This window comes from Tachyglossus aculeatus, chromosome 12, assembly GCF_015852505.1.
Source record: "Tachyglossus aculeatus isolate mTacAcu1 chromosome 12, mTacAcu1.pri, whole genome shotgun sequence".
NCBI lineage: Eukaryota > Metazoa > Chordata > Mammalia > Monotremata > Tachyglossidae > Tachyglossus > Tachyglossus aculeatus.
In genome coordinates this window covers 8,171,975-8,196,776 of record NC_052077.1, presented here as the reverse complement: position 1 = coordinate 8,196,776, position 24,802 = coordinate 8,171,975, and the positions used below count along the sequence as shown (strand labels likewise).

Sequence of the window (24,802 nt, the reverse complement as noted above, 5' to 3'; positions counted from 1 at the left end):
TTTTATTTTAAGGTGGTGGCACCGCTCATTGTGGGCAGAAAATCTGTCTTTTTATTGTTTTATTGTATTCTCTCAGGTGCTTAGTACAGTGCTCTGCACACAGTAAGCACTCAATGAACAGGATTGACTGACTCACTGACATCAGAAGAATGGCGGTGCTTTTATTTTGTTAATATGTTTGGTTTTGTTCTCTGCCTCCCCCTTCTAGGCTGTGAGCCCACTGTTGGGTAGGGACTGTCTCATCTGTAAAATGGGGATTAAGATTATGAGCCCCACGTGGGGCAACTTGATCACCTTGTATCCCCCCCAGCGCTTAGAACAGTGCTCTGCACGTAGTAAGCGCTTAACAAATGCCATCATCATCATCATCAAGGGTGGAGCAGGGCTAGACTGATGTCCCTCAGAGCCAAGCGAAAGATTACAAGTGGAGAGAGAGGTCTCTATATGTTGCCAACTTGTACTTCCCAAGTGCTTAGTACAGTGCTCTGCACACAGTAAGCACTCAATAAATACGATTGATTGATTGATTGATTGACCTTTCTAATCCGTGCTGCTACTAAGCAAAAATGACTAGCACTGCATTGCCCATGTCAGTGTAATCCTCTCCAGCCGGCAGGAATACAGCATTTCTGTGCAGGGGAAGGGGGCCACCAGCTCTCTGCAGATAACTGTGACTGCCGCCACCGCTGCTGGGAAGGGAGTTAGTTTGATCAAAGTGGATCTCTAGGGGCCAGTGAGCCTCAGGATGATACATTTCCATTTACTGCAACAAAATACAATAATAATAATAATAATAATAATAATGGGACTTGTTATGCACTTACTATGTGCCAGACACTGTTCTAGAAGCTGGAATAGATACAAGTTAATCAGGTTGGACTCAGTCCCTGTCCCAACGTGGGGCTCACATTCTTTACCTCATTTTATGGATGAGGTAACCGAGGCCCAGAGAAGTGAAGTGACTTGCTCAAGGTCACACAGCAGACACATGGCGGAACTGGGATTAGAACCCAGGTCCTTCTGACTCCCGGGCCCCTGCTCTATCCACTAAGCCATGCTGCTTCTCGCGGGGACCGGAGGAACCAGGGCAACTTTCAGAAGTCCAAAGGAAACAAATGAAATCCCTAATTCCCCAAACAACTGCCTACAGTGGCAGAAAGGTAAAAAAAAAATAGTCACTTCTTGAATTGTTTTCATTTTTTATCCTTGTTCTACTATTCCTTCGTTTTCTTGGCATTTCCTCGTGACCGAGTGAGAAGAGAGATGCTTCTCTATATTGCCAAACAATTAGTCTAGTGCTCTGTACCCACGAAATTCTAAGTACCATCAATCGATTGATTGACTGATTGTCCGTCCAGACTTTCAGACTGAAAGGGAAAGGAAAAGACCAGGCAAACTGCTGCTGTGGATTCCAATGACTTGCTCCTCCTCTCCACCGGCAGAGAAAATGGGGAGATGAGTGCATTACCCCGACTCACTTGCTTTATCATCAATGGTATTTACCGAGTGCTCATTTTGTGCAGAGCACTGTACTAAAGCACTTATAATAATAATAATGATGGCATTTATTAATCGCTTACTATGTGCAAAACACTGTTCTAAGTGCTGGGGAGGTTACAAGGTGATCGGGTTGTCCCACGGGGGGCTCGCAGTCTTCATCCCCATTTGACAGATGAGGGAACTGAGGCCCAGAGAAGTGAAGTGACTTGCCCAAAGTCACACAGCTGACAATTGGCGGAGCCAGGATTCGAACCCATGACCTCTGACTCCAAAGCCCGGATGCTTTCCACTGAGCCATGCTGCTTCTCTGGGAGAAGTTGGGAGAGTACGATACAACGGAGTTGGTAGGCCCATTCCCAGCCCACAAGGAGTTTATTCGCTTTGGAGTTCAGGGTTGAATTAACCCCGGGGCAATGACTCCCATCTCCCCAGGTCCCCTGAGGGCAGTTACCCAGTTGGGTTGGGACAGATTGGCTTGGGGAAGTTTCTCTTTTTGTTCTTCCCTGCGCTCCAACCTTGCTGTGACCCAAAGCCACACCTTACAATCTCCCCAGAGACAAGAAGACAGAGAGAGGTAGAAATCACAGGAATTTCCCCTCTTCCAACCTCTCTGTCTCCACTTGTAATCTTTCACTTGGTTCTGAGGGACATGAGTCTAGCCCAGCTCCACCCTTGATGATGATGGCATTTGTTAAGCACTTACTACATGCAGAGCACTGTTCTGAGCGCTGGGGGGGATACAAGGTGATCAAGTTGCCCCACATGGGGCTCACAATCTTAATCCCCATTTTACAGATGAGGTAACTGAGGCTCAGAGAAGTTAAGTGACTTGCCCAAGGTCACACAGCAGTCACGTGGCGGAGTCCGTCCCTGTCTAGGGTGCGGCCTAATGCAGCATGGCGTGGTGGATAGAGCACAGGCCTGGGAATCAGAAGGTCATGGGTTCTAATCCCGGCTCTGCCACTTGTCTGGTGGGTGGCCCTGGGCTCGTCACTTCACTTCTCTGGGCCTCAGTTACCTCACCTGCAAAATGGGGATTGAGACTGGGAGCCCCACATGGGACAAGGACTGTATCCAATCGGATTTGCTGGCATCCACCCCAGTGCATAGTACGGAGCCTGACGCAGAGTAAGCACCTTAATAAACACCACAATTATTACCATTATTAATGAAGAGGCTAGATCACACCACCCTTGAAGCATAAACCCAGCCTTAATTCCCACCCTTTTTGATGAAGGAGCCCATCGACACCAGTCAGAGAGCGGGAAGCATTAGCAGCCTTCAAAACCATTCTCTCACGGACCAGGGCAGCCCCCTATATTCAAATCAGAATTGTATTTATAGTAAGTCTGTAGAGGACCCGGGTTGTCGGGGCATCGGGTGCGGGGGGGAAATGATCAGTACATGATCTCTGTCTGTGTGGTTTCTGTGTCAGGCGCAAGGTTGGTCTAAGGTGTAGACAAGTCTGTGGACTCACCACTAGACTGTAAGCTCGTTTTGCGTAGGCGATGTGTCTACCAACTTTGCTTCACTGTATTCATTCATTCATTCAATCGTATTTATTGAGCGCTTACTGTGTGCAGAGCACTGTACTAAGCGCTTGGGAAGTACAAGACCGTCCCTACCCAACAACGGGCTCACGGTCTAGAAGGGGGAGACAGACAACAAAACATGTGGACAGGTGTCAAAATCATTAGAATAAATAGAATTATAGCTATATGCACATTATTAACAGAGCAGAGCATTGTACTAAGAGCTTGGGGGAGTACAAAGCACAATTAAGGGACAGTTCCCTGCCCAAAACAAGATAGAGAAAGGCAACTGACGTCTCAGGAAGGCTTACAAAAGTCAGGAAACTAGAGAGATGGTGGGAAAGGACAGAGAGGGATGAAAGGGAGTTGGAGGAGGGAAACAGAGGCAGGCAACGAGGCTACTCCTAGGGCAGTGAGACCAATCTTGGTTCTGTCATTCCTTCAATTGTATTTATTGAGTGATTACTGTGTGCAAAGCACTACACTAAGCACTTGGGAGAGTACAACATAACAACGAAAAGATACATTGCTGCCCACAATGAGCTCACAGTCTAGAGGGGGAGACGGACATTAATGTAAATTAACAAATAGGTAAATACATTAAATACATTAAATACAGAGATATACAGATACATGCATATGCGCTGTGGGGATGGGAGGGAGGACGAATGATGGAGCAAGTAAGGGCGGTGCAAAAGGGAGTGGGAGAAGAGGAGAGGAGGGCTTAGTCAGGGAAGGCTTCTTGGAGGAGACAGGAGATAGGCTACCTTCCCTAGCGCCCCGACTCATTTCCTGCTGAGCCCACCTCTTCAGACCAGCATTAGGAGAAACAGGAGACTGGGGATATTCAGAAGGGGTGAAATAGAGGAGGAGGTGCGAACTGAACAAATCTGCCTATATAATAATAATAATAATAATGATGGCATTTGTTAAGCGCTTACTATGTGCAAAGTACCGTTCTAAGCGCTGGGGGGGATACAATGTGATCATGTTGTCCCACCTGGGGCTCACAGTCTTAATCCCCATTTTTACAGATGAGGGAACTGAGGCTTAGAGAAGTTAAGTGACTTGCCCAAGGTCACACAGCAGACTTGTGGTGGAGCCGGGATTCGAACCCCTGACCTCTGACTCCAAAGCCCGGGCTCTTTCCACTGAGCCACGATCAATCAATCGTATTTATTGAGCCCTTACTGTGTGCAGAGCACTGTACTAAGCACTTGGGAAGTACAAGTTGGAAACATATACAGTCCCTACCCAACAGTGGGCTCACAGTCTAAAAGGGGGAGACAGAGAACAAAACCAAACATACTAACTTACTAACAAAATAAAATAAATAGAATAGATATGTAGAAGTAAAATAAATAAGTACAGTGCTCTGCACACAGTAAGCGCTCAATAAATACGATTGATGATAAATAGAGTAATAAATATGTACAGACATATCTACATATATACAGGTGCTGTGGGGAAGGGAAGGAGGTAAGATGGGGGGATGGAGAGGGGGACGAGGGGGAGAGGAAGGAAGGGGCTCAGTCTGGGAAGGCCTCCTGGAGGAGGTGAGCTCTCAGTAGGGCTTCATTCATTTATTCAATCGTATTTATTGAGCATTTACTGTGTGCAGAGCACTGTACTAAGCGCTTGGGAAGTACAAGTTGGCAACCTATAGAGACGGTCCCTGCCCAACAATGGGCTCACAGTCTAGAAGTTTTTCCGACGGCTCTGACACCTGTCTACACGTCTTGTTTTGTTGTCTGTCTCCCCCTTCTAGACTGTGAGCCCGTTGTTGGGTAGGGACCGTCTTTATATGTTGCCAGCTTGTACTTCCTAAGCGCTTAGTACAGTGCTCTGCACACAGTAGGCGTTTAATAAATACGATTGAATGAACAAATGATGAGCTCACAGCGTCAGATTCGGTCTGGAGCAAAGGGTAATAAGGGGGTATCAGCTTCCTTGGACAGCGCTGAGTTACGCCACTAAGCAGGGCCCCTCCTGGTCTGTGGAGGGCCTGTTTGGAGCCATCGTTTTTTAATTTGGTCTGGGACGGAGCTGGAGAGTACGGTGCTCTGCACGAGGAAGTGTTCAATAAATACTACTGATTCTTCTCATGACATTCGTTAAGCACCTACTGTGTGTCAAGCACCGTACTAAGCACGAGGGTAGATACACGCCAATCAGGTTGGACACAGGCCATGTCCCACATGGGGCTCACAGTCTTCACCCACACTGAACAGATGAGGTAAATCCCCAAAGTCATACGGCGGAAAAGCGACAGAGCCGGGATTATAATAATAATAATAATGATGGCATTTATTAAGCACTTCCTATGTGCAAAGCACTGTTCTAAGCGCCGGGGAGGTTCCAAGGTGATCAGGTTGTCCCACTTGGGGCTCACAGTCTCAATCCCCATTTTCCAGAGGAGGGAACTGAGGCACAGAGAAGTGAAGCGACTCGCCCCAAAGTCACACAGCCGACAAGCGGCGGAGCCGGGATTTGAACCCACGACCTCTGACTCCAAAGCCCGGGCTCGTTCTCCTGAGCCGTGCTGCTTCCCCATGCTGTTCTGGATTAGAACCCAGGTCCTCTGATTCTCAGGCCAGTGCTTTATCATCATCATCATCATCATCAATCGTATTTATTGAGCGCTTACTATGTGCAGAGCACTGTACTAAGTGCTTGGGAAGTACAAATTGGCAACATCTAGAGACGGTCCCTACCCAGCAGTGGGCTTACAGTCTAAAAGGGGGAGACAGAGAACAAAACCAAACATACTAACAAAGTAAAATAAATAGAATAGATATGTACAAGTAAAATAGAGTAATAAATCTGTACAAACATACACACATATATACAGGTGCTGTGGGGAAGGGAAGGAGGTAAGAAGGGGGGATCATCATCATCATCATCAATCGTATTTATTGAGCGCTTACTATGTGCAGAGCACTGCACTAAGCACTTGGGAAGTACAAATTGGCAACATATACAGACAGTCCCTACCCAACAGTGGGCTCACAGTCTAAAAGGGGGAGACAGAGAACAAAACCGAACGTACTAACAAAATAAAATAAATAGAATAGCTATGTACAAGTAAAATAAATAGAGTAATAAATATGTACAAACATATATACATATATACAGGTCCTGTGGGGAAGGGAAGGAGTTAAGAAGGGGGGGATCATCACCATCATCATCATCAATCGTATTCATTGAGCGCTTACTATGTGCAGAGCACTGTACTAAGCGCTTGGGAAGTACAAATTGGCCACATATAGAGACAGTCCCTACCCAACAGTGGGCTCACAGTCTTAAAGGGGGGAGACAGAGAACAAAACCAAACGTACTAACAAAATAAAATAAATAGAATAGCTATGTACAAGTAAAATAAATAGAGTAATAAATCTGTACAAACATATGTACATATATACAGGTGCTGTGGGGAAGGGAAGGAGGTAAGAAGGGGGGGGATCATCATCATCAATCGTATTTATTGAGTGCTTACTATGTGCACAGCACCGTACTAAGCGTGTGGGAAGTACAAATTGGCAACACATAGAGACAGTCCCTACCCAACAGTGGGCTCACAGTCTAAAAGGGGGAGACTGGGCCACACTGTTTCCAACGGTTCCTCCACCTCTTTTGAAAAAAAATCAACCTTTCGTAAGTCTCATTGGAATGCGGGGCGTGTAGTGTGAGAGACGCTCTTCCCCAAGACTCTGCCTATATTCAGGGTATATAGGATGCATCTTTGTTAAACTACAGACAAATATACTATGTATATATGTTTGTACATATTTATTACTCTATTTATTTATTTATTTTACTTGTACATATCTATTCTATTTATTTTATTTTGTTAGTATGTTTGGTTTTGTTCTCTGTCTCCCCCTTTTAGACTGTGAGCCCACTGTTGGGTAGGGACTGTCTCTATACGTTGCCAATTTGTACTTCCCAAGCGCTCAGTACAGTGCTCTGCACATAGTAAGCGCTCAATAAATACGATTGATGATGATGATGACGAAATAGGACTGCTTCAGATGACCTTGTTTTCAGTCAGCAACATTGCTGAGGAAAATGCACAGACGCACCAGGAATCCGCGGCACCAAGAAACTGTCCTTCCTAGACGGAAATTTCAGGGCCTGTTAGAGTGAGGTTCAGCCACGCCATGCCTAGCCCATCAATCTATCAATCGCTCGTTCAATTTATTCAGTCGCATTTATTGAGCGCTTACTGTGTGCGGAGCATCATCATCAATCGTATTTATTGAGCGCTTACTGTGTGCACAGCACTGTACTAAGCGCTTGGGAAGTACAAGTTGGCAACATACAGAGACGGTCCCTACCCAACAATGGGCTCACAGTCTAAAAGGGGGAGACAGAGAACAAAACCAAACATACTAACAAAATAAAATAAATAGAATAGATATGTACAAGTAAAATAAATATTTACTGTACTGTACTAAGCGCTTGAGAAAATACAACAATAAATGGTGACATTCCCTGCCTACAACGAGCTTAAAGTCTATCAATCGGTCATATTTATTGAATGCTTACTGCGCGCGGGGCACTGTACTAAGTGTACATAACAGAGTTGGACAGACATAGTCCCTGCCCACAGCGAGATCACAGTCTAGAGGGGGAGGCAGACATGAATAGGAATAAATGAATTATGGATATGCACAGAAATGCTGTGGGGCTGAGGGAGGGTTGAGTAAAGCGTGCGAGTCCAAGTGAAAGTCCCATCTCAGTAGTCAGCGAAATTGGGCAATCGCCCAAGCATTTAGTACAGTGCTCTGCACATAGTAAGTGCTCAATTAATATCACTGATTGACTGGAAAGAGCCATACCTTTTAGACTGTGAGCCCACTGTTGGGTAGGGACTGTCTCTATATGTTGCCAATTTGTACTTCCCAAGCGCTTAGTACAGTGCTCTGCACACAGTAAGCGCTCAATAAATACGATTGATGATAACTGAGAAAGTTAGCTCCTATTAACTCTACTTCTTTCTCTTTCCTCCTTTCCTTCCCATTTTCGATACCAGCTGTGTTCTTGTAAATGCCTGATGGGCCAAACTGCCTCTGCCGGAATCTTGATAATAATAATAATAATAATAATAATAATGACATTTATTAAGTGCTTGCTATGTGCAAAGCACTGTTCTAAGCTCTGGGGAGGTTACAAGGTGATCAGGTTGTCCCATGGGGTGCTCACAGTCTTAATCCCCATTTTACAGATGAGGTAACTGAGGCCCAGAGAAGTGACGTGACTTGCCCAAAGTCACACAGCTGACAAGTGGCGGAGCGGGATTTGAACCCACAACCTCTGACTCCAAAGCCCGTGTTCTTTCTACTAGAGGGCCTTGGAGGGTCTCTTCAGTCTCTTGGATAGAGCACGGGTCTGCGAGTCAGAAGGTCATGGTTTCTAATTCCGGCTCTGCCACTTGTCTGGTGTGTGCTTTGGGCAAGTCACTAGACTTCTCTGTGCCTCAGTTACCTCTTCTGCAAAATGGGGATTAAGACTCTGAGCCCCATGCGGGACAGGGACTGTATCCAACCCAATTTCCTTGTATCCACCCCAGTGCTCTGTACAGTGTCTGGCACACAGTAATCACTTAACAAATACCACAATTAGTATTACAAATAAATGACCCTCACCTCCACGAATGGACACTCATTTATAAAGTCTCAATAGGCAGAAAACCTGGGAGTCGGACGGACCTGGGTTCTAATTCCTGCTCTGCCACTTATTAGCTATATGATTTTGGGCTAGCCACTTAACTTCTCTGTGCCTCAGTTACCTCATCTGTAAATTGGAGATTAAGACTGCGAGCCCTATGTGGGACATGGACTGTTACCAAATTGATTCGCTTGTATTCATTCAATCGTATTTATTAAGCGCTTACTGTGTGCAGAGCACTGTACTAAGCGCTTGGGAAGTACAAGTTGGCAACATAGAGAGACGGTCCCTACCCAACAGCGGGCTCACAGTGCTTAGTACAAAGCCTGGCACATAGTTAATTGCTTAACAGATCGCATAAAAAAAGCATTTGAACATCTAACTCTGTTATTTGTGAGTTTTTTTTTAAAAAGGTGCTACTTTAAGCATGTGGTCTGGAGAAACAGCGTGGCTCAGTGGAAGGAGCCCGGGCTTGGGAGTCAGAGGTCATGGGTTCTAATCCCGGCTCCGCCGCCAAAGTTGTGTGATTTAGGGCAAGTCACTTCACTTCTCTGGGCCTCAGTTACCTCATCTGTAAAACGGGGATTAATAATAATAATAATAATGGCATTTGTTAAGCGCTTACTATGTGCAAAGCACTTTTCTAAGCGCTGGGTAGGATATAAGGTCATCAGGTTGTCCCCCATGGGGCTCACAGTCTTAATCCCTATTTTACAGATGAGGGAACGGAGGCCCAGAGAATCAATCAATCAATTGTATTTATTGAGCGCTTACTGTGTGCAGAGCACTGTACTAAGTGCTTGAGAAGTACAAGCTGGCAACATATAGAGACGGTCCCGACCCAACAGTGGGCTCACAGTCTAAAAGGGGGAGACGGAGAACAAAACCAAACATACTAACAAAATAAAATAGATAGAATAGATATGTACAAGTAAAATAAATAAATAAATAGAGGAATAAATATGTACAAACATATATACAGGTGCTGTGGGGAAGGGAAGGAGGTAAGATGGGGGGGTGGAGAGGGGGACGAGGGGGAGAGGAGTGAGAAGAGAGAGAGAAGTGAAGTGACTGCCCAAAGTCACACAGCTGACAAGTACAGTGCCCAGCACTTAGAACATAGTAAGCGCCTAACAAATACCATCATTATTATTATTATTAAGTGGTGGAGCGGAGATTTGAACCCAGGACCTCTGCCTCCCCGTGAGCCCCATGTGGGACAACCTGATCACCTTGCATTCCCTCAGCGCTTAGAACAGGGCTTGGCACATAGTAAGCGCTTAACAAATACCATTATTATTATTCACACATTTGCCATATGAATGACTTCTTCTGAAGGAAGAAATTCGAAACAACTACACCCCAAAAAAGCAGGTCTTTTTCTATATCATTGGCGCCCCCTGGCGGGGAGAAGGCAGAACGGAAAAATAGGAAACGTCTTCATTGGCATCAATAATTATTACTCTATTTATTTATTTATTTATTTTATTTGTACATATCTATTCTATTTATTTCATTTTGTTAGTATGTTTGGTTTTGTTCTCTGTCTCCCCCTTTTAGACTGTGAGCCCACTGTTGGGTAGGGACTGTCCCTATATGTTGCCAATTTGTACTTCCCAAGCACTTAGTACAGTGTTCTGCACATAGTAAGTGCTCAATAAATACGATTGATGATGATGATGATGATGAATAATAACGATGGCATTTTTTATTAAGCGCTTACTATGTGCAAGGCACTGTTCTAAGCGCTGGGGAGGTTACAAGGTGATCAGGTTGTCCCACGGGGGGCTCACAGTCCTCATCCCCATTTTACAGATGAGGGAACTGAGGCCCAGAGAAGTTAAGTCGAAGTCCAAAGTCACCCAGCTAGGTGGCGGAGCCGGGATTTGAACCCAGGACCTCTGACTCCAAAGCCCGGGCTCTTTCCACTGAGCCACGCTGTTATTTGTGCAGAGCACTGTTCTAAGCACTTCTCTCCCACTCCCACTCATCTCCCATCCACTTCCCCTCCCCACAGCACCTGTATATATGTTTGTACATATTTATTACTTTATTTCATTCATTCATTCATTCATTCAATGATATTTACTGAGCGCTTACTGTGTGCAGAGCACTGTACCAAGCGCTTGGGAAGTACAAGTCAGCGACATATAGAGACAGACCCTACCCTTTACTTGCACATATTTACCATTCTATTTATTTTATTTTGTTGTCTGCCTCCCCCTTCTAGACTGTGAGCCCACTGTTGGGTAGGGACCGGCTCTATATGCTGCCAACTTGTACTTCCCAAGCGCTTAGTACAGTGCTCTGCACACAATAAGCGCTCAATAAATACGATTGAATGAATGAATGAATGAACTTCTGCATCCCCCTGACTTGCTCCCTTTGCTCTTCCCCCCCTCTCCTGGCCTCACAGCACTTACGTATATATCTATAATTTTATTTATTTATATTGATGTTTGCTTATTTGTAACCTCTGTCTCCCCCGCCCCCAGACTGTGAGCTCGCTGTGGACAGGGATTGTCATTCTTTATTGCTGCATTTCTCTTTCCCAAGTGCTTAGTACAGTGCTCTGCACACAGTAAGCGCTCAATAAATACGATTGAATGAATGAGTGAATGAACTTCTGCACATCCCTGACTTGCTCCCTTTGCTCTTCCCCCCTCTCCTGGCCTCGCAGCACTTACGTATATATCTATAATTTTATTTATTTATATTGATGTTTGCTTATTTGTAATATCTGTCTCCCCAGCCCCCAGACTCTGAGCTCGCTGTGGACAGGGACTGTCACTCTTTAGTGCCTCACTGTTCTTTCCCAAGCACTTAGTACAGTGCTCTGAACCCATTAAGCGCTTAATAAACACGATTGATTGATTGAGTGAATGAAGTAAGGCTGGTAGACATGATCCCTGCCCTCAAGAGTTTTACAATAGCAGCACTGGTGACCGGGCTGGATCAGAGAGTTTAGTGGGGAGTAGGAGATATGTCCAGCCCAAATTAATTTATCTCTGCTCTGCTCTGTGTTTGAGGCACATTCAACGGTTCCTAGTTGACCCAATATTTGCATTCACACCGTTTCTAATCAGTTCTAATTTGCAAAAACTCCCGAGGCCAGAAAATAAAAACAAATCCGGCAACCATGAGAAAATAATTGCTAACTAAATTACTAATCCAGAAATTACTGAAGGCATCTGACAGAGGAGGGGAAATCTATCTGGTGGCTTTGCAATGGTTAGAGAAGACTCAACCAAATCAAGAGATTCTGTTTCTCATCCGAGAAGGAAGAAGCAACACGCAAGGACGTGAAAAAGAGCCCTAATCGAAGAGTTGTGCTAAAGCCTTTTCTGATTAATTGCCAAGTTCCTGCAATGAATAAATGAACACAAGACGGGGAAATCAGGAGACCTGAGCTCTGTCTTGTACCCATTCTTAACCCTGCTCCATGACCTCGAGGAAGACACTTAACACCCTATGCCTCAGTTTCCTCATCTGTAAAATGGGGTATAAGATACCCAAGCTCCCTCTCAGATTGTGAGTCCGTGAAGGACTCGCTAATAATCTTGTATGTGCCCTAGGGCTTAGAACAATGCAGAACACTGTTCTTAATAAATATCCTTGCTAACGAATACCATGGCCAGAGAAGGATGGGGAAGAAAAAAAACTTGGGGGTGGGGGGAGAAATGGGTGTCTGGATAATAATAATAATAATAATAATAACAACAATGGCATTTGTTAAGCACTTACTATGTGCAAAGCACTGTTCTAAGCGCCGGGGGGATACAAGGTGATCAAGTTGTCCCACGGGGGGCTCACAGTCTTAATCCCCATTTTACAGATGAGGGAACTGAGGCACGGAAGTAACTTGCCCAAGGTCACATAGCAGACATGTGGCGGAGCCAGGATTCGAACCCATGACCACTGACTCCAAAGCCCGGGCTCTTTCCACTAAGCCACGCTGATGTGATGGAAGCGCTTAGTACAGTGCTAAGCGCTTAGTACAGTGTTCTGCACACAGTAAGCGCTCAATAAATACGATTGAATGAACAGGATGGACTTGAGAAAAAAAATGGTAGCAAATGTAAAGCGTCATGAGTGGGGAAAAAAAGACTCTAAAGAAGAGTTGCGGAAAAGCCACAGGCCTGAAAGTCAGAGGGCCTGGGTTCTAATCTCAGTTCTGCCACTTGCCTGCTGTGTGACCTTGGACGAGTCACTTAACTTCCCTGGACCTCATTTGTAAATGGAGATTAAAAACCTTATGCCCCCTCCTACTTCTACTGTGAGTCTCATGTGGGACAAGGAACTGTGTCCTGCCTGATTACCTTGCATCTACCCTAGTGCTTAGTTCAGTGCTTGGCACATAGTAAGTGTTTGATCATTTTCACAATAATTATGATTATGAGGCTCCAGCTCTCCTTGTCTTTCTATGCAGCTATCTTCCATGTTCAAAACTGACACATCTGCAGGTGCAAGTACGGCTCAAGAGCAGCGCGCTAACCACACGGGATAGGAAGTCCTGAGGACCGCGGTGGGCTGAGGATGGAAACTTCCACGACGAGGAGGAAGGTAGCAGTGATGATAATAATGATGACGGCATTTATTAAGCGCTTACTATGTACGAAGCACTGTTCTAAGAGCTGGGAAGGTTACAAGGTGATCAGGTTGTCCCGCGTGGGGCTCGTAGTCTTTATCCCCATTTTACAGATGAGGAGGCCCAGAGAAGTGAAGTGACTTGCCCGAAGTCACACAGCTGTTAGTACGTTTGGTTTTGTTCTCTGTCTCCCCCTTTTAGACTGTGAGCCCACTGTTGGGTAGGGACCGTCTCTATATGTTGCCAACTTGTACTTCCCAAGCGCTTAGTACAGTGCTCTGCCCACAGTAAGCGCTCAACAAATACAATTGATTGATTGATTGATTGATGAGTGGCAGAGCCAGGATTTGAACCCATGACCACTGATTCCAAAGCCCGGGCTCTTTCCGCTGAGCCCCACTGCTTCTCTGATAAGGGACTCTTCCCCTCGTGGGACTGAGGGATGATCCTGCTGGCCAAATCCCGGCTGCCTGTTGGCAACCCGGAACGGAGACACTGCGGAGACGCAGCGTGGCCTGACAGGAGAGAGAACCGGGTCTGGGAATCAAAGGACCTGGGTTCTAATCCCAGATCTGCCACTTCCTTTCTGTGTGACCTTAGGCAAATCACTTTACTTCTCTTGCCTCAGTTACCTCGTCGGTAAAATAGGGATTAAGACCGTGAGCCCTATGTGGGACAGGGGCTGGGCCCAACCCAACCATCTTGCAACTGCCCTAGCGCTCAGTACAGTGCCTGGCACGTACTAAGCACTTAAACACCATTTAAAAAAAAAAACAAAACCCAAAACTGGGCAAGTCACCCAAGCACAATCACTTCTGCTCTGCATAGGAATGACCCACTGTTGGGTAGGGACTGTCTCTATATGTTGCCAACTTGTACTTCACAAGCGCTTAGTAGAGTGCTCTGCACACAGTAAGTGCTCAATAAATACGATTGATTGATTGAATGAGTAGGACAGTAGAGAAGGTCACTGGGAGCAAGGGTGACTCCCCCCGGCTGGTTCTTCTTGATATTTTCTTGTTAATATTCCCAGTTAAGAGGAAACGTTCCAAAGGACACCTCCTGGAGACGACTCCTTGATTTCAGGCTAATTGTCAAAGCTCATCCTTGGAAAGAGTACGGGCTTTGGTGTCAGTGGTCGTGGGCTCAAATCTCGGCTCCGCCAATTCATTCATTCATTCATTCAATCGTATTTATTGAGCGCTTACTGTGTGCAGAGCACTGTACTAAGGGCTTGGGAAGTACAAGTTGCCAACATATAGAGACGGTCCCTGCCCAACAGTGGGCTCACAGTCAAGAAAGGGGAGACAGAGAACAAAACAAAACATATTAACAAAATAAAATAAATAGAATAAATATGTACAAATAAAATAGAGTAATAAATATGTACAAATAAAATAGAGTAATAAATATGTACAAACATATATACATATACATGTGATATACATAGATATACAATATATACTATATATATACACATATATACGTATATATATTGTTAAGCGCTTACTATGTGTGCAAAGCATTTATTAAGCACTTACTGTGTGCAAAGCACTGTTCTAAGCGCTGGGGGGATACAGGGGGATACAAGATCACAGAAGACACGTGGAGGAGCTGGGATTAGAACCCACATCCTAATGATTCCCAGGCCCACCCACTAGTATAGGGTTCTGCACACAGTAAGTGCTCAATAAACACCACTGATTTGATTGTTTTTTATGGTATCTGTGAAGCGCTTACTATGTGCACAGCCAATTGTCAGCTGTGTGACTTTGGGCAAGTCACTTCACTTCTCTGGGCCTCAGTTACCTCATCTGTAAAATGGGGATTGACTGGTAGCCCCCCGTGGGACAACCTGATCACCCTGTAGCCTCCCCAGAGCTTAGAACAGTGCTTTGAACATAGTAAGCGCTTAACAAATGCCATCATTATTATTATTATTATCCTTGGATTCTTCAACAGTGGTGACGACCTGTCGTGAGACAGATCTTCAGGGACAGGAGCAACAGAGATGCGATCTTTTCTTCTCACTTTCCCTTTATATTTTCATCATTAACAGTCTTATGAGTTTTCATTAGATCGTATTTATTGAGCGCTTACTGTGGGCAGAGCATTGTACTAAGCACTTGGGAGGGTACAAGTGCTTAGTACAGTGCCAAGCGCTTAGTACAGTGCTCTGCACACAGTAAGCGCTCAATAAATACGATTGAAAAGTCCAATACAACCACAGACACATCGTCTGCCAACAATGAGCTTCCAGTCTCCTTTCCTGTGTATAATCAGAGGGTCAGTCCTTTTTCCTTCGTTCTGCCGCGTCTCGGTCTGATGAGGAGACAGGCTTAGTCATCTAAGGAGAGTTCGAATCTACCCGTCCTCCCACTCAAGTGTGAGATTTCCGGGAGATGTTTATTACACCAACAGAGCTGCACGTAGGACTTTCAACCACACCCTCACCTGAGACAGGAATCTACCCCGGCACCTAGTACGGTCCCTGGCACATAGTAAGCGCTTCACAGATACCATAAAAAACAATCAAATCAGTGGTGTTTCTTGAGCACTTACTGTGTGCAGAACCCTATACTAGTGGATGGGCCTGGGAATCATTAGGATATGGGTTCTAATCCCAGCTCCTCCACGTGTCTTCTGTGATCTTGTATCCCCCTGTATCCCCTCAGCGCTTAGAACAGTGCTTTGCACACAGTAAGTGCTTAATAAATGCCATTATTATTATTATTATTATCTTAGGCAAGTCATATCACTTCTCGGGGTCTCAGTTGCCTCATCTTAAAATGGGGATTAAGACAGTGAGCTTCATGTGGTGCAGGGCCTTTATCCAACCCAATTTGCTTGCATCTACCCAGAGCTTGCTGTAATGCCTGGCAGACAGTGAGCACTTAAATACCACAATTCTTCTTCTTCTTTTTATACTAAGAGCTAGGGAGAGTGAAATGCAACAGAGTTGATAGAAACATTCCCCAGCCCACAATGAGCTTACAGTCTAAAGGGGGACATCCCATCCTATCACTATTATTATTATTAATATTATCCATTCCAGCAGTCACTGCTTATGCATTTATCTGACTCATTTATATCTATTCTCTCACTCTCAATTGCAGCATATCCATCCATCAGTTAACCAAGAGTATTTATTGAATGCCTAATGTACAAAAAGCACTGTACTAAGCGTTTGGGAGAATACAACAGCAGTAGTAATGGTTATCCCTCTCTTCAAGGAACATACAATCGATAGCGGGTTGGGGAGGTGGCCCATGGCGAAACAGATACTAAGAACATTACAGACGGGAGGAAGTACTGCGGTGAAACATAAATACCTCTGGGAGAGGTGGGTGAGTTGTGGGTACTTGGGTAAGTGCTTAGGTAGTACTGAAGTTGCGCAGTAGGGAAAACTGAGGGTACGGAGATTAGAGATTACAAATTACTATATTCCCATCATGGAAGACAATGCCAATTTCCTCCCTATCTCACAAGCTGGTAACCTTGGCATTACCCCCCACTTATGTCTCTTATACAACTCACATATTCACTCTGTCACTAAATTTCGTCAGTTCTACCTTCACGACATGGTTAAAACCTGCCCTTTCCTTTCCATCCAAATTGCTACCATGTTGAACCGAGCACTTAAATCCCACCTTGACTTCTGCTTCAACCTTCTTGCTGACTTCCTGCCTTCTGTCATCATCATCATCATCAATCGTATTTATTGAGCGCTTACTATGTGCAGAGCACTGTACTAAGCGCTTGGGAAGTACAAATTGGCAAACATATAGAGACAGTCCCTACCCAACAGTGGGCTCACAGTCTAAAAGGGGGAGACAGAGAACAAAACCAAACATACTAGTCTCTTCCCATCAAACTTGGCGGGGCCTCCAGCCTTCTGTCCACTCCAGTCTGTACTTCACTCTGCTGCCCAGATCATTTTTCTAGAAAAAATGTTCAGGCCATGTTTCCCCACTCCTCCAAAAATTCCAGTGGTTGCCCATCCATCTCTGCAAAAAAACTCCTCACCGTTGGCTTTAAATCAGTCCATCACCTTTCCCCCTCCCACCTCACCTCGTTTTTCTCCTTCTACGACCGTCAACACACTTTGCTGCTCTAGAGCTAATCTTTTCACTGTGCTTCGATCTTGTCAGTCTCGCCACTGACCCCTCGCCCATGTCCTGCCCTCCCTCTCGTATTCATTCATTCAATCGTATTTATTGAGCGCTTACTGTGTGCAGAGCGCTGTACTAAGTGCTTGGGAAGCACAAGTTGGCAACAGATAGAGATGGTCCTTACCCAACAGCGGGCTCACAGTCTAGAAGGATATCCAACTTGTACTTCCCAAGCGCTTAGTACAGAGCACTTGTACTTACCAAGTGCTTAGTAAGCGGAGCACAATAAATAAGCACAATAAATAAATAAATAATAAATAAATAATAAATAAAGTAAGCGCTCAATAAATACGATTGAATGAATAGCCAACAGACACATCTCCTCCAAGAGGCCTTCTCTGACTAAGCTCTCCTTTCCTCTTCTCCCCCTTCCTTCTACGTCTCCCTGACTTGCTCCCTTTATTCATCCTTCCTCCCAGCTCCACGGCATTTTATGTACATACCTGTAATTTATTAATTTATTTTATTAATGTCTGTCTCACCCTCTAGACTGTAAGCTCATTGTGGGCAGGGAATGTGTCTCTTTTGTTATATTGCATTCTCCCAAGTGCTTAGTACAGTGCTCTGCACACAGTAAGTGCTCAATAAACACAGTTGAAAGAATGAATGAATCCAGCCTCAAATCTTCAATTTGGTCCCGGGCACAAGAAATGACCCAAACAAACGATAACGGGACTCTCCTAAACTAGAAGTATAACCAGAAGTAGATGGATTTCCAAAGAGAAAATTTAGCTGGACAAGATTTCCACAGATTTTCAAGAGCTGCCTCAAGTGGTCTCATTTTATAGTTACTAAAGACATTTAAATGTTCTAGCCCTCAAAATTTAATCCACGATCATATGTGGCAGTCTGTCCTAATGGAAAGAGCTTGGGCCAGGGAGTAAAAAATCAGGCCTGGGTTCTAATCTCAGCTCCGCCACTTGCCTGCTGCTGGATGACCTTGGGCTAGTCACTTAACTTCTCTGTGCCTCTGCTGCCTCATCTGTAAAATGGGGATTAAGACTGTGAGCCCCATGAGGGACAGGGACTGTGTCCAACCTGATCAGCTTGTAGCTACCCTAGCGCTTAGAACAGTTCTTGACATATAGTAAGCACGGAACAAATACTGTTATTATTATTATTGTTGTTGTTTGTAGTTTACGATCAAAACTGCCAAGAGTTGCGGGAACGATATAGGGGCAGAACATTTTTGCTCTGTTTTACAGTGGTCATTTTGGAAAGTCTTTACTGGCAGTCTTCCATCTACTGAAATGATTTAAATTTATGAGATTGGAGTGAGGAAGAGAGCGATGACATTGCAGAAAATAAATTGGAAACGACCTCCCTCCCCCGCAAAAAAACCCACAAAACAGCCAGGCAAGGAGAGGAAAAAGAATTAATAAAGGAAACACGTGTAACCGTTTGGTTTTCAATATAGCCAACTCTTGAATGCCTTAGTAATGAGAAAGGGGATAACACAATCAAACAAACAATAGTAAATACTGCACAGTTACTGTTTGAAGAGCACTTTAAACACTTAGGAGAATTCAGTGGGCAGGGAATGTGTCTGTTTATTGTTATTTTGTACTCTCCCAAGCACTTAGTATGGTGCTTTGCACACAGTAAGCACTCGATAAATAGGATTGAAAGAAGGAAGGAGTTGACAAGCTAGTGAGGGAGACAGTGTGATAATTACATCCAGGAGGAATAAAGATATGTACAGAAGTGTAATAGGGGTTGTGAGTACTCTGAAAGTTCTGAAGTGGCCATGGGGATATATGGTGTGAAGATCAGAGATTGGAGCAGCATGGCGTAATGGCTAGAGCACGGCCATGGGAGTCAGAAGGTCACGGGTTTTAATCCTGGCTCTGCCACTTGTTTGCTGTGTGACCCTGGGCAAGTCACCTCACTTCTCTGGGGCTCAGTTACCTCATCTGTAAAGTGGGGATTGAGACTGTGAGCCTCATGTAGGGCAGGGACTGTGTCCAACCCGTTTGCTTGTATCCACCCCGGTGCTTAGTACAGTGCCTGGCACGTAGTAAGCACTTAACAGATAGCACAATTATAATGATCAATCCTGGAAGTCTTCCCGGGGAAGATCTGATTTCAGAAGGGCCTTGAAGGGGCGGAGATCAGTGGTGTGTTGGATGTGAAGGGAGAGGGAACTCCCGGCAGATGGAAGGGTGTGAACGAGAGGCTGGGGGCCAAAGAGAAGAGAACGAGGTGCAATGAATCCTCTGGCTTGATGGGAATAAAGCGTACAAACTGGGAGGGATGGGAGAAGTGAGAGCCTGGAGGCAGGGAGATCAGCGAGAGGTCAGAGGGTAGATGAGTCGGGATGGTGGGATCAACGTGGTGGCGGTGTGCTCGAAGATGAAAGAGCAATTCTGGAAATTCCCTGGAGGAAGAACGGAGAGAATTTTCCAACAGACTGAATATGGGGGTTGAAAGAGTGGGAGAAGTGGAGGGAAGTGCCCATTTATGGCCTTGAGAGGCAGGAGGATGGTGGAGTTGTCAAGTGTGATGGGAGAGTTCAGGGTTTCCAGTCATTTTCCTCTGTAAGTAAATGCAGGCAATTAAATGAATAGCCGAGCAAATATACATTCCAGTGTTGTGCGCTCTGATGGGATAACATCATCACAAGGCAGTGATTAATCAGCGAGTGCCTCCTGGAGGAGGGGGCTTTTTAGGAGAGCTTTGAAGGTAACTTTGATTAATCTGAAGACAGGATATAGTCCTGAATAATAATAATAATAATAATTGTGGTATTTATAATAATAATAATGATGGTATTTGTTAAGCGCTTACTAGGTGCCAAGCACTGTTCTAATAATAATAATAATAATTGGCATTTGTTAAGCGCTTACTATGTGCAAAGCACTGTTCTAAGCACTGGGGAGGATACAGGCTGATCAGGTTGTCCCACGTGGGGCTCACAGTCTTAATCCCCATTTTACAGATGAGGTAACTGAGGCCCAGAGAAGTTAAGTGACTTGCCCAAGATCACACAGCAGACATGTGGCGGAGTCGGGATTCGAACCCATGACCTCTGACTCCAAAGCCCGGGCTCTTTCCACTGAGCCATGCTGCTCCTCTAAGCGCTGGGGTAGATACAAGGTAGTCAGGTTGTCCCCCGTGGGGCTCAGTCTTAATCCCCATTTTACAGATGAGGTAAACTGAGGTACAGAGAAGTGAAGTGACTTGCCCAAAGTCACAAAGCTAACAAGTGACAGAGCCGGAATTAGAACCCATGACCTCTAACTCCCAAGCTCGGGCTCTTTGCACTAAGCCACGCTGTTCTGTGCCGGGCACTGTACTAAGCGCAGCGGTGGATGCAAGCAAATCGGGTTGGACACAGTCCCTGTCCCAAACTGGGCTCACGGTCTCAATCCTCATTTTCCAGATGAGGTAACTGAGGCACAGAGAAGTGAAGTGACTTGCTCAAGGTCACACAGCTGACAAGTGGCGGAGCCAGGATTAGAGCCCATGACCTTCTGATCCCCGGCCCCGTGCTCTATCCACTGAGCCACGCTGCTTCTCCTTAGGCAGTGACCCCGACCTTTCCTGTTATGCGATTTGAGAGTTTGTTTCTAAACCTATGATCTCTTTGGTCCTTGATCAGAGCTCCTGCTCTATGAATTCCACATTTTACACTGACAGCCATCTCTATCATTCATCCTCATCCAACGATAATAATACTAACAATGGCATTTGTTAAGGGCTCACTTATGTGCAAAGCACTGTTCTAAGCGCTGGGGACGTTACAAGGTGATCAGGTTGTCCCACGGGGGGCTCACAGTCTTAATCCCCAACTTACAGATGAGGTAACTGAGGCACAGAGAAGTTAAGTGACTTGCTCAAAGTCACACAGTTGACAAGTGGCGGAGCTGAGATTTGAACCCCTGACCTCTGACTCCAAAGCCCGGGATCTTTCCACTGAGCCATGCTGCTCTTCCCGCTCACCGCTGTGCTATTCCCACAAACGGTTCTCCTGCTCACTTCTGATTCTATGACATTCCAAATGTATTTCCAAACCCACTTCTCTAAAAAGGAGAGAGGAAAGAGAGGTGGGGGTACACACCTGGGCAATATGGAATTAACTATCAGGGACACCAGCTCCCAGTACAACTGACACTCCCAATCGTATATTTCTCACGGATTTTACAGGAGTGAGCTCTTCCAATGCCATCATCTGTGATTTTCCAGAAAAAGCCACTGGTACTCTCTTCAAAACTGCCATAACCCCAGATTGACCTGGGCAATGTGGAATTAACTATCAGGGACACCAGCTCCAGTACAACTGACACTCCCAATCGTATATTTCTCACGGATTTTACAGGCGTGACCTCTTCCAATGCCATCATCTGTGATTTTCCAGAAAAAGCCATTGGTACTCTCTTCAAAACTGCCATAACCCCAGATTGACACCCTAGGTGAAAGTCAATCCATTTAGTTTCTTCTTTTATAACTTCCTGGATCTCCCTGCTGATGCAGACTGCTTAGATATCCTTTCAAATCGAAGGAAGTAAACAGCTACCCATCGGTTTCAAGCTGAAAGTGTCTAAAGATTATGAGTCGCCCTCCTCCCCGTGAGACAATGTCTCACGTATATTCTCTCCCAGTGCTCGCTTCGGTGCTTAGTAGAGAGTAAGCACTTAAGTACTAGAAGCACTTGGAATGGTCAACTCATGAGGAACAGCCCCTCGTGGAAGAGCTGCTACCATGCTGTTCTAAGTAGATACTGTTCCCGGGGAAGCAATCCTATTCTGGAAAGGTTGTTGATGAGGATGGTATTTGTTAAGCGCTTACTATGTGCCAAGCACTGTGATACAAGGTCATCAGGTTGTCCCATTTGGGGCTCACAGCCTCAATCCCTTCCCTATTTTACAGATGAGGTCACTTGAGGCGCAGAGAAGTGATGTGACTTGCCCAAAGTCACACAGTTGACCAACCACTGGATTCTTGCCTTGTCCTTTGGGGCAAACTGAACGGATCTATCGTGGCCTTCAGGAAACCCACGGCGGCCTGGGACGGGTTGAAATCAAGAGGACGGTACGACAAGTTGGAACGGGACTCACCTTTTCTCGGAGAACAGAAAAACTCACTTCACGCACGAAACTTAAGATGACCCTGGGGGTTTCGTTACAATCGGCTGGAAGGGCGCTGCTTCTTATAAACTGATTTGGTTCCAGGAAGACAAGGGGAGGAAATAAAAGAGAAAAAAGATCCAAGGACGGATTTTTTTTTAAAGCTGTTGGTGAGGACTCCGCTTCTTGGAAACCAGCGCGGTTTCAGGAAGTGACGGGAGACAAGAAGCAAACAAAAGAGGCAAGCTCAGCCAAAGATTGTGTCATTCCTTTCGGGGACTTTTGGCAGTGGCTAGCGTTTGACACACCACATACAGGCCACACCCTGTAGCAAACAGTTCTGGGAGTTGGATTTCTGTAGAGAAGCACGATCTTTATGGCACTGCCCTTTCTCCGCCTAGACTGTGAGCTCCTTGTGGGCAGGGAATGTGTCCTCGTTCTTGCCTGTCCCGCCGTCGACCCTCGGCCCACATCCTTCCCCTGGCCTGGAATGCCCTCCCTCCACACATCCGCCAAGCTAGCCCTCTTCCTCCCTTCAAAGCCCTACTGAGAGCTCACCTCCTCCAGGAGGCCTTCCCAGACTGAGCCCCCTTTTTCCTCTCCTCCTCCCCATCCCCCCCGCCCTACCTCCTTCCCCTCTCCACAGCACCCGTATATATGTTTGTACAGATTTATTACTCTATTTATTTTACTTGTACATATTTACCATTCTATTTATTTTGTTAATGATATGCATCTAGCTTTACTTCTATTTATTCTGATGACTTGACACCTGTCCACATATTTTGTTTTGTTGTCTGTCTCCCCCTTCTAGACTGTGAGCCCGTTGTTGGGTAGGGACCGTCTCTATATGTTGCCAATTTGTACTTCCCATGCGCTTAGTACAGTGCTCTGCACACAGTAAGCGCTCAATAAATACAATTGAATGAATGAATCAATGGTATTTACTGAGTGCTTAATGTGTGCAGAGTACTGTACTAAGTGCTTGGAAGAGTACAATAAACAGAGTTGGTAGATGTATTCCCTGCCCACGATGAGCTTATAGCCTAGATGGGGAGACAGACATTAAAATAAATTTTAGATAGGTACATAAGCGCTGGAGGGCTGAGGGAGGGGGTGAATAAAGGGTATAAATCGAAGTGTAAGGGCAACGCAGAAGGGAGAGGGGGTAGGGGAAAATGAAGGATTAATCAGGGAAGGCATCTTGGAGGAGATGTGCTTTTAATAAGGCTTTGGAGGTGGAGAGAGTGGTGGTCTGTCGGATGGGAAGAGGGAGGGAGATCCAGGCCAGAGGGAGGATGTGTGCAAGAGGTCAGTGGAGAGATAGATGAGATCAAGGCTGGTGTTAGATAAATAAAATGAGCGGGGTGGGTGATAGAAGATGAGGAAGGTAAAGATCAATCATCTTGCCCCTTCCCATTTTACCTCAAAGTCAGTGGTAAGGAGTTTCTGTTTGATGTGAAGGTGGAAGGGTAACCACTGGAGGTTCCTGAGGAGTGAGGAAACATGGACTGAACGTTGGGTTAAAAAAAAAAAAAGATCCCGGCAGGACAGTAATAAGTACTTGGATCAGCCTACTACTGGTTTGGATGAAGAGGAAAGGGCAGATTTTAGCAATGTTGAGGAGGTTGAGGTAAAAGAGGAGCCCGTGAAAGAGATCGAGAAGAAATGGCTAGAGAGATAGGAGGAGAACTATGAGAGGACAGGGTCAGTGAAGCCAAGGTTAGAAAATGTTTCCTCCTGCCATTTCTACTTGAATGTCTCGCTGACACCTCAAAGTTAACATGTCCAAAACAGAATTCCTCATCTTCATACCCAAACCCTGTCCTCCCCTTGATTTTCCCCATCACTATAGACAACACCACCATGCCTAACCTTGACATTATCCTCGACTCATCTCTCTTATTCAACCCACATAGTCTGACACCAAATCCCGTCAATTCAACCATCACAACACCACTGTAATCCACCCTTCCTTCTCCACCCAAACTGCTACTACAGTGACCCCAATACTCATCACTGCCTCCTGACTCTCCCCATTCCAGTTAATACTTCACTCTGCTGTAGGAATCAGTTTTCCAAAGCATGCAAACATTCGGTCCATCTCCCCACTTGTCAAAATCCTCCAGTGGTTGCCCATCCACCTCCGTAACTAAGAGAAACTCCTCACCGTCGACTTTAAGGTACTCAATTGCCTTCCTCCCCCTTACCTTAGCTCACTGATCTTCACTACTACCGACCCCGTGGCTTCGCTCCTCTAACGTCAACCTATTC

At 45.5% G+C, this 24,802-nt stretch overlaps 1 protein-coding gene across 1 annotated transcript in view; it reads right to left on the bottom strand.

Annotated features, from left to right (window-relative positions):
• The window catches only part of ALPK1 (alpha kinase 1), a 115,501-nt gene extending 92,911 nt beyond the window's left edge, over positions 1 to 22,590 (bottom strand). Inside the window, exon 1 of the mRNA XM_038754910.1 lies at positions 22,520 to 22,590. The gene's annotated coding sequence lies outside the window, so the exon portion shown is untranslated. The remainder of the gene's footprint in view (positions 1 to 22,519) is intronic.
• Positions 22,591 to 24,802: the final 2,212 nt, after the last annotated feature.